At 63.3% G+C, this 10,663-nt stretch overlaps 3 non-coding genes across 3 annotated transcripts; all 3 read right to left on the reverse strand.

Annotated features, from left to right (window-relative positions):
• Nucleotides 1-3,239: 3,239 nt before the first annotated feature.
• LOC142865084 (5S ribosomal RNA) lies at nt 3,240-3,358 on the reverse strand. Its single transcript, XR_012915386.1, has one exon. It is a non-coding gene; the product is annotated as a 5S ribosomal RNA (ribosomal RNA).
• A 3,522-nt stretch (nt 3,359-6,880) lies between these two features.
• Nucleotides 6,881-6,999, reverse strand: LOC142865085 (5S ribosomal RNA). Its single transcript, XR_012915387.1, has one exon. It is a non-coding gene; the product is annotated as a 5S ribosomal RNA (ribosomal RNA).
• Nucleotides 7,000-10,544: 3,545 nt separating this feature from the next.
• LOC142865087 (5S ribosomal RNA) lies at nt 10,545-10,663 on the reverse strand. The gene has a single exon (XR_012915389.1). It is a non-coding gene; the product is annotated as a 5S ribosomal RNA (ribosomal RNA).

A 10,663-nucleotide genomic window follows, 5' to 3' on the forward strand; every position in this document is an offset into this window, starting at 1 on the left:
GCCTCCACGGCTGGACTCGCCAAGGTGGAGACCTTCCAGCCCCCTTCCTCTCCTCGCCTGGCCCACCCCCAGCTCGTGGCCGCCGCCGCCGCTGCCGCCGCCGCCGATTGCACACGCGCGGGTCGCCTGCCCTTTGACCCCAGGCAGGGGCCGCCATCCCCACAACCCCTTTCAGCTGCGCCCCCCACCCTGTGGGTGGGCTGCCGCCTATTCCCCCGGGCCCGGGCTGGGGCACAGCGCATGGGGGAGGGGAGCGAGTGTATGGGGCGTCTCTCTCTCTCTCTAGGGATGTGTCCCATGGGTGGGGTGGCGTGGTTTGTGGGGCGCTGAAGAAATCAGTCCCCTCCATCTCCTACCTCTGGAAAACGCCCAAGCCCTTGGAGAACTGCCGGCAACGCGACCGTGGGGGCCGGGAACCTCCTCTGGGTCCTCCTGTGGCCCAGTCCAAGGGGCCTGGGCCTGGCCGGGGCTGCATTAGACCCCGACCACCCTGGCGTGTGGACTCGCTAAAAATCGGCGATTAGATATTGGATTCCAGCTTCATTGAGGTCATTTCACTAATGAGTGCACCGGAAAGAGTTTCCTAATCCATCTGTGAGGGTGGCAACTGAAAGAGAATTTTAAAGCTGACAGAATAGGCGAGGAAAGGCATAGGAGATTTCCACACCCAGTAAGGAAGCCTTTCCCGAAATGGAAGAAAGAAACGAGCAAACAGAAACACCGGTAGCCCGCCAGGATCAGAGTCTGCCCCCGAGAGAAAGTACCCTGACCAGGTTCACCCGTGGGTGGGTGGCGAGCTAGCGGCATTCAGAAGAGCGAGGCCCGCAGTCTGTGCAGAAGACACCTGCACTCGGGTGTGTGTGGCGGCACGATTCACAAGCAGCTCCAGATGTTAAGCCAAGGAGAAGCCAGGGAGTTCCCAACGCCCCAGGTGTCCTCAGCCCACGACTGGCTGCTGGGGGAATGCGAAGCCCGGCTCCTTGTCTCAGAGCCCTTGTCTCAGAGCGGGACAACCAGGAGGTGTGACGTACACCCCGGGGTTCCCAGGAGGATCAGGCTGAAGCTGGGACTTGGCCTGAAAGTGTCCCCTCGCATGGCCACCCCCTTCCCCTTCCTGCTCCTCTACTCCTGGTGCCCCTCCATCCAGGGGCCAGACCTTAAAGAGTCACCCGCAAGAGAATCCTGGTCCCAAAGGAGCCTTCTGGGGGACCCGTGCTGAGAGAGGTTGTGGGCATGGCCCGCTGGGGCTCTGCCCGACCCAGGGCTGAGAGATGCAACCTCCCAGCTCTGGGTCCCTGCAGGGGAAGCGTTGGCAAGCACAGGGCCAGTCCTCCAAAGGCCCAGGTGCAGGGAGCCCAGGCCAAGCAGCCTGTGGAAGAAGCCACCCCGGGAACACGACTGCAGGCCACGGCCCTTCCCACCTCCTCCTCCTCCTCCTCCTGCTCCTCCACCCCCCCCCGACCTCCCACCCCCCCACCCCACCCCCCGACATGGCGCAGGGCTCAGAGACACCTCAGACACTTGCTACCCAAAGTGCAAAGGGCATCAGTTGCTCCTCCAAACCCCCCCCGTGCCCAGCAGACCGCGTTGTCCAGCCAGCCCCCGGGCCTCCCTGGGGTGCCCAGCACAAAAGTGCAGACAACCACCGGACCCTCAATCTCAGTTTTCGGATGTTTTTGCCACTCTAAGGACCCGCAGGCCAGCTGGGCCTTCTGGCAGGACAGAGAGCCCCGGAATCCGACGTGGAGAGCTGGGTGTACGTCCCCACGAGGAGGCGGTCCCCACCTCCGCGGCTCTCCCCTTGCGGGGGGGAAAAGCAGCCACGGGGCCTCAGAGAAGACACCAGGCTGGGCGCCCGCCCCACAGTGGGGGCACGTCCCCCGCAGGCCACTTAGCGCCGGCCGCCGGCCGGCGGACGGTTGGGTGGCGCGAGACGCTGCGGCCGCCCTGCTACCGGGTTCCTGGGAGGGCGTCCTGGAACCAGCGTCCACACCAAGCCCTTGGAAGGCCCAGGCGACGGAGGAGCCCCGTCAGGCAGGGGCCGAGGACGGTGACGGCCCGGGCGGGGAGGAGCGTGTCAGGCAGGGGCAGAGGACGGTGACAGGTGACAGGCCGGGCGGGAAGGAGTCAGTCAGGCAGGGGCCGAGGAGGAGACGGGCTGGGTAAGGGTTAGGGTTAGAGTCAGGGCACAAGTCACAATCGCAAAGACCTGGAAGCGACCCGAGTGCCCATCGACCCACGAGTGCGTAAATGAAATGTGGCGCGTGGACACCACGGAGTGCTATTCAGCTAGGAGGAGCAGCGGTGAGAGGGCACCTCTCGTGGTTCTCCTGGCCAGAGCTGGAACCCGTTCCAGTAAGCCAGGTAGCCCAAGAATGGACACACGAGCACCACGTGCTCGCGCTCACCAGCAAATGGGTACGAACCGATGGACACCTAAGTGGACACAGAGGAATCACCTTCATCGGGTGGGTGTCGGGCGGGTGGGGGGAGGGGATGGGCATACACCTCCATTAGGAACGGGGTGGGTGCGCACCGACTGGGGGATGGGCGCACTTGAGGCTCTGACCCGAGGGGGGAGGCTGGGAGAGGGCAACGTACCCGACCTTAACATTGGTACCCCCACAATACGCTGGAACAACATCAGAGGTTAATGAATAAGAACACAGGGGGGAGGGGGGCACGGGCAACACATGTCACCTTAATACTTGGACTCCCATCATCTGCTTGAAAAGAGAGAGAAAAGAAAATGCAATCATAGAGATAAGAGACACTTTTTAAACATAATGAATCCGAAGAGAAAAGTAAAAGGAGGCCTGTGGAGCAGGTCTGGGTGTGACTCCGGATCCCCCAACATCAGGTGCCACCACCAAAGATTCCTACGTGTAGCCCATAGAACCCCAAAAGCAACGGGACGAGTTCTGGTCACATACTCCCTCAAAATGACATCCTGGCCTTCTTCTGGAACTCCCTCCCCTCTCAGACTCTCAAGGTTTCCTCCAGCGTGTCGGTTCCCACAGAGCAGACCTTTGGTCTGAGACCTGACAGTCCAGAAGCCACGCATGCTGCCGCGTGACGGCGGTGTCGCGGCTTGGGACAAGAGGAGGCCCCACGGTGCGGGCTGGGGCGCCAGGCACCGCGGCGGGCGCTGAGGGTGGGGGTGACCCCCACCCCGGGCCGCCGACTCGCTCCCAGAAAGGGGACAGAACAAGAGGCAAAACAAAAAAAAAAAAAGAAGAAGCCTACGGCACCCGGTATTCCCAGGCGGTCTCCCATCCAAGTACTAACCAGGCCCGACCCTGCTTAGCTTCCGAGACCAGACGAGATCGGGCGCGTTCAGGGTGGTGTGGCCCTAGACGGCGGAGGGCGCCCCTGCCCCGCTCAAGAAGCCGAGCCTCTCTGCGCTTCCCCGCCGCCTCCTCCCCCCGCCCCAGGCCCCGCGCCGGCGCTGACCCGCACCGGGCCGGGCCTGTTGAGTTCACCGGCCGGGTCCGGCGGGCTCCGAGGGACGGGGGTGACAGGCGGGGCGGGGCGGGCAGGGAGCGGCGGGCCGGGGTGGGGGGCTGTCTCTCTATACACACACACACACACACACACACTCACACTCACACTCACTCACTCACACTCACACAAGATGCGCCTCCACGGCTGGACTCGCCAAGGTGGAGACCTTCCAGCCCCCTTCCTCTCCTCGCCTGGCCCACCCCCAGCTCGTGGCCGCCGCCGCCGCCGCCGCCGCCGCCGATTGCGCACGCGCGGGTCGCCTGCCCTTTGACCCCAGGCAGGGGCCGCCATCCCCACAACCCCTTTCAGCTGCGCCCCCCACCCTGTGGGTGGGCTGCCGCCTATTCCCCCGGGCCCGGGCTGGGGCACAGCGCATGGGGGAGGGGAGCGAGTGTATGGGGCGTCTCTCTCTCTCTCTAGGGATGTGTCCCATGGGTGGGGTGGCGTGGTTTGTGGGGCGCTGAAGAAATCAGTCCCCTCCATCTCCTACCTCTGGAAAACGCCCAAGCCCTTGGAGAACTGCCGGCAACGCGACCGTGGGGGCCGGGAACCTCCTCTGGGTCCTCCTGTGGCCCAGTCCAAGGGGCCTGGGCCTGGCCGGGGCTGCATTAGACCCCGACCACCCTGGCGTGTGGACTCGCTAAAAATCGGCGATTAGATATTGGATTCCAGCTTCATTGAGGTCATTTCACTAATGAGTGCACCGGAAAGAGTTTCCTAATCCATCTGTGAGGGTGGCAACTGAAAGAGAATTTTAAAGCTGACAGAATAGGCGAGGAAAGGCATAGGAGATTTCCACACCCAGTAAGGAAGCCTTTCCCGAAATGGAAGAAAGAAACGAGCAAACAGAAACACCGGTAGCCCGCCAGGATCAGAGTCTGCCCCCGAGAGAAAGTACCCTGACCAGGTTCACCCGTGGGTGGGTGGCGAGCTAGCGGCATTCAGAAGAGCGAGGCCCGCAGTCTGTGCAGAAGACACCTGCACTCGGGTGTGTGTGGCGGCACGATTCACAAGCAGCTCCAGATGTTAAGCCAAGGAGAAGCCAGGGAGTTCCCAACGCCCCAGGTGTCCTCAGCCCACGACTGGCTGCTGGGGGAATGCGAAGCCCGGCTCCTTGTCTCAGAGCCCTTGTCTCAGAGCGGGACAACCAGGAGGTGTGACGTACACCCCGGGGTTCCCAGGAGGATCAGGCTGAAGCTGGGACTTGGCCTGAAAGTGTCCCCTCGCATGGCCACCCCCTTCCCCTTCCTGCTCCTCTACTCCTGGTGCCCCTCCATCCAGGGGCCAGACCTTAAAGAGTCACCCGCAAGAGAATCCTGGTCCCAAAGGAGCCTTCTGGGGGACCCGTGCTGAGAGAGGTTGTGGGCATGGCCCGCTGGGGCTCTGCCCGACCCAGGGCTGAGAGATGCAACCTCCCAGCTCTGGGTCCCTGCAGGGGAAGCGTTGGCAAGCACAGGGCCAGTCCTCCAAAGGCCCAGGTGCAGGGAGCCCAGGCCAAGCAGCCTGTGGAAGAAGCCACCCCGGGAACACGACTGCAGGCCACGGCCCTTCCCACCTCCTCCTCCTCCTCCTCCTGCTCCTCCACCCCCCCCGACCTCCCACCCCCCCACCCCACCCCCCGACATGGCGCAGGGCTCAGAGACACCTCAGACACTTGCTACCCAAAGTGCAAAGGGCATCAGTTGCTCCTCCAAACCCCCCCCCCCTGCCCAGCAGACCGCGTTGTCCAGCCAGCCCCCGGGCCTCCCTGGGGTGCCCAGCACAAAAGTGCAGACAACCACCGGACCCTCAATCTCAGTTTTCGGATGTTTTTGCCACTCTAAGGACCCGCAGGCCAGCTGGGCCTTCTGGCAGGACAGAGAGCCCCGGAATCCGACGTGGAGAGCTGGGTGTACGTCCCCACGAGGAGGCGGTCCCCACCTCCGCGGCTCTCCCCTTGCGGGGGGGAAAAGCAGCCACGGGGCCTCAGAGAAGACACCAGGCTGGGCGCCCGCCCCACAGTGGGGGCACGTCCCCCGCAGGCCACTTAGCGCCGGCCGCCGGCCGGCGGACGGTTGGGTGGCGCGAGACGCTGCGGCCGCCCTGCTACCGGGTTCCTGGGAGGGCGTCCTGGAACCAGCGTCCACACCAAGCCCTTGGAAGGCCCAGGCGACGGAGGAGCCCCGTCAGGCAGGGGCCGAGGACGGTGACGGCCCGGGCGGGGAGGAGCGTGTCAGGCAGGGGCAGAGGACGGTGACAGGTGACAGGCCGGGCGGGAAGGAGTCAGTCAGGCAGGGGCCGAGGAGGAGACGGGCTGGGTAAGGGTTAGGGTTAGAGTCAGGGCACAAGTCACAATCGCAAAGACCTGGAAGCGACCCGAGTGCCCATCGACCCACGAGTGCGTAAATGAAATGTGGCGCGTGGACACCACGGAGTGCTATTCAGCTAGGAGGAGCAGCGGTGAGAGGGCACCTCTCGTGGTTCTCCTGGCCAGAGCTGGAACCCGTTCCAGTAAGCCAGGTAGCCCAAGAATGGACACACGAGCACCACGTGCTCGCGCTCACCAGCAAATGGGTACGAACCGATGGACACCTAAGTGGACACAGAGGAATCACCTTCATCGGGTGGGTGTCGGGCGGGTGGGGGGAGGGGATGGGCATACACCTCCATTAGGAACGGGGTGGGTGCGCACCGACTGGGGGATGGGCGCACTTGAGGCTCTGACCCGAGGGGGGAGGCTGGGAGAGGGCAACGTACCCGACCTTAACATTGGTACCCCCACAATACGCTGGAACAACATCAGAGGTTAATGAATAAGAACACAGGGGGGAGGGGGGCACGGGCAACACATGTCACCTTAATACTTGGACTCCCATCATCTGCTTGAAAAGAGAGAGAAAAGAAAATGCAATCATAGAGATAAGAGACACTTTTTAAACATAATGAATCCGAAGAGAAAAGTAAAAGGAGGCCTGTGGAGCAGGTCTGGGTGTGACTCCGGATCCCCCAACATCAGGTGCCACCACCAAAGATTCCTACGTGTAGCCCATAGAACCCCAAAAGCAACGGGACGAGTTCTGGTCACATACTCCCTCAAAATGACATCCTGGCCTTCTTCTGAAACTCCCTCCCCTCTCAGACTCTCAAGGTTTCCTCCAGCGTGTCGGTTCCCACAGAGCAGACCTTTGGTCTGAGACCTGACAGTCCAGAAGCCACGCATGCTGCCGCGTGACGGCGGTGTCGCGGCTTGGGACAAGAGGAGGCCCCACGGTGCGGGCTGGGGCGCCAGGCACCGCGGCGGGCGCTGAGGGTGGGGGTGACCCCCACCCCGGGCCGCCGACTCGCTCCCAGAAAGGGGACAGAACAAGAGGCAAAACAAAAAAAAAAAAAAAGAAGAAGCCTACGGCACCCGGTATTCCCAGGCGGTCTCCCATCCAAGTACTAACCAGGCCCGACCCTGCTTAGCTTCCGAGACCAGACGAGATCGGGCGCGTTCAGGGTGGTGTGGCCCTAGACGGCGGAGGGCGCCCCTGCCCCGCTCAAGAAGCCGAGCCTCTCTGCGCTTCCCCGCCGCCTCCTCCCCCCGCCCCAGGCCCCGCGCCGGCGCTGACCCGCACCGGGCCGGGCCTGTTGAGTTCACCGGCCGGGTCCGGCGGGCTCCGAGGGACGGGGGTGACAGGCGGGGCGGGGCGGGGCGGGGCGGGCAGGGAGCGGCGGGCCGGGGTGGGGGGCTGTCTCTCGATACACACACACACACACACACACACACACTCACACTCACTCACTCACACTCACACAAGATGCGCCTCCACGGCTGGACTCGCCAAGGTGGAGACCTTCCAGCCCCCTTCCTCTCCTCGCCTGGCCCACCCCCAGCTCGTGGCCGCCGCCGCCGCCGCCGCCGCCGCCGCCGCCGCCGCCGCCGCCGATTGCGCACGCGCGGGTCGCCCGCCCTTTGACCCCAGGCAGGGGCCGCCATCCCCACAACCCCTTTCAGCTGCGCCCCCCACCCTGTGGGTGGGCTGCCGCCTATTCCCCCGGGCCCGGGCTGGGGCACAGCGCATGGGGGAGGGGAGCGAGTGTATGGGGCGTCTCTCTCTCTCTCTAGGGATGTGTCCCATGGGTGGGGTGGCGTGGTTTGTGGGGCGCTGAAGAAATCAGTCCCCTCCATCTCCTACCTCTGGAAAACGCCCAAGCCCTTGGAGAACTGCCGGCAACGCGACCGTGGGGGCCGGGAACCTCCTCTGGGTCCTCCTGTGGCCCAGTCCAAGGGGCCTGGGCCTGGCCGGGGCTGCATTAGACCCCGACCACCCTGGCGTGTGGACTCGCTAAAAATCGGCGATTAGATATTGGATTCCAGCTTCATTGAGGTCATTTCACTAATGAGTGCACCGGAAAGAGTTTCCTAATCCATCTGTGAGGGTGGCAACTGAAAGAGAATTTTAAAGCTGACAGAATAGGCGAGGAAAGGCATAGGAGATTTCCACACCCAGTAAGGAAGCCTTTCCCGAAATGGAAGAAAGAAACGAGCAAACAGAAACACCGGTAGCCCGCCAGGATCAGAGTCTGCCCCCGAGAGAAAGTACCCTGACCAGGTTCACCCGTGGGTGGGTGTCGAGCTAGCGGCATTCAGAAGAGCGAGGCCCGCAGTCTGTGCAGAAGACACCTGCACTCGGGTGTGTGTGGCGGCACGATTCACAAGCAGCTCCAGATGTTAAGCCAAGGAGAAGCCAGGGAGTTCCCAACGCCCCAGGTGTCCTCAGCCCACGACTGGCTGCTGGGGGAATGCGAAGCCCGGCTCCTTGTCTCAGAGCCCTTGTCTCAGAGCGGGACAACCAGGAGGTGTGACGTACACCCCGGGGTTCCCAGGAGGATCAGGCTGAAGCTGGGACTTGGCCTGAAAGTGTCCCCTCGCATGGCCACCCCCTCCCCTTCCTGCTCCTCTACTCCTGGTGCCCCTCCATCCAGGGGCCAGACCTTAAAGAGTCACCCGCAAGAGAATCCTGGTCCCAAAGGAGCCTTCTGGGGGACCCGTGCTGAGAGAGGTTGTGGGCATGGCCCGCTGGGGCTCTGCCCGACCCAGGGCTGAGAGATGCAACCTCCCAGCTCTGGGTCCCTGCAGGGGAAGCGTTGGCAAGCACAGGGCCAGTCCTCCAAAGGCCCAGGTGCAGGGAGCCCAGGCCAAGCAGCCTGTGGAAGAAGCCACCCCGGGAACACGACTGCAGGCCACGGCCCTTCCCACCTCCTCCTCCTCCTCCTCCTGCTCCTCCACACCCCCCGACCTCCCACCCCCCCACCCCACCCCCCGACATGGCGCAGGGCTCAGAGACACCTCAGACACTTGCTACCCAAAGTGCAAAGGGCATCAGTTGCTCCTCCAAACCCCCCCCCCTGCCCAGCAGACCGCGTTGTCCAGCCAGCCCCCGGGCCTCCCTGGGGTGCCCAGCACAAAAGTGCAGACAACCACCGGACCCTCAATCTCAGTTTTCGGATGTTTTTGCCACTCTAAGGACCCGCAGGCCAGCTGGGCCTTCTGGCAGGACAGAGAGCCCCGGAATCCGACGTGGAGAGCTGGGTGTACGTCCCCACGAGGAGGCGGTCCCCACCTCCGCGGCTCTCCCCTTGCGGGGGGGAAAAGCAGCCACGGGGCCTCAGAGAAGACACCAGGCTGGGCGCCCGCCCCACAGTGGGGGCACGTCCCCCGCAGGCCACTTAGCGCCGGCCGCCGGCCAGCGGACGGTTGGGTGGCGCGAGACGCTGCGGCCGCCCTGCTACCGGGTCCCTGGGAGGGCGTCCTGGAACCAGCGTCCACACCAAGCCCTTGGAAGGCCCAGGCGACGGAGGAGCCCCGTCAGGCAGGGGCCGAGGACGGTGACGGCCCGGGCGGGGAGGAGCGTGTCAGGCAGGGGCAGAGGACGGTGACAGGTGACAGGCCGGGCGGGAAGGAGTCAGTCAGGCAGGGGCCGAGGAGGAGACGGGCTGGGTAAGGGTTAGGGTTAGAGTAAGGGCACAAGTCACAATCGCAAAGACCTGGAAGCGACCCGAGTGCCCATCGACCCACGAGTGCGTAAATGAAATGTGGCGCGTGGACACCACGGAGTGCTATTCAGCTAGGAGGAGCAGCGGTGAGAGGGCACCTCTCGTGGTTCTCCTGGCCAGAGCTGGAACCCGTTCCAGTAAGCCAGGTAGCCCAAGAATGGACACACGAGCACCACGTGCTCGCGCTCACCAGCAAATGGGTACGAACCGATGGACACCTAAGTGGACACAGAGGAATCACCTTCATCGGGTGGGTGTCGGGCGGGTGGGGGGAGGGGATGGGCATACACCTCCATTAGGAACGGGGTGGGTGCGCACCGACTGGGGGATGGGCGCACTTGAGGCTCTGACCCGAGGGGGGAGGCTGGGAGAGGGCAACGTACCCGACCTTAACATTGGTACCCCCACAATACGCTGGAACAACATCAGAGGTAAATGAATAAGAACACAGGGGGGAGGGGGGCACGGGCAACACATGTCACCTTAATACTTGGACTCCCATCATCTGCTTGAAAAGAGAGAGAAAAGAAAATGCAATCATAGAGATAAGAGACACTTTTTAAACATAATGAATCCGAAGAGAAAAGTAAAAGGAGGCCTGTGGAGCAGGTCTGGGTGTGACTCCGGATCCCCCAACATCAGGTGCCACCACCAAAGATTCCTACGTGTAGCCCATAGAACCCCAAAAGCAACGGGACGAGTTCTGGTCACATACTCCCTCAAAATGACATCCTGGCCTTCTTCTGGAACTCCCTCCCCTCTCAGACTCTCAAGGTTTCCTCCAGCGTGTCGGTTCCCACAGAGCAGACCTTTGGTCTGAGACCTGACAGTCCAGAAGCCACGCATGCTGCCGCGTGACGGCGGTGTCGCGGCTTGGGACAAGAGGAGGCCCCACGGTGCAGGCTGGGGCGCCAGGCACCGCGGCGGGCGCTGAGGGTGGGGGTGACCCCCACCCCGGGCCGCCGACTCGCTCCCAGAAAGGGGACAGAACAAGAGGCAAAACAAAAAAAAAAAAAAGAAGAAGCCTACGGCACCCGGTATTCCCAGGCGGTCTCCCATCCAAGTACTAACCAGGCCCGACCCTGCTTAGCTTCCGAGACCAGACGAGATCGGGCGCGTTCAGGGTGGTGTGGCCCTAGAC

This window comes from Microcebus murinus, chromosome 28, assembly GCF_040939455.1.
Source record: "Microcebus murinus isolate Inina chromosome 28, M.murinus_Inina_mat1.0, whole genome shotgun sequence".
NCBI lineage: Eukaryota > Metazoa > Chordata > Mammalia > Primates > Cheirogaleidae > Microcebus > Microcebus murinus.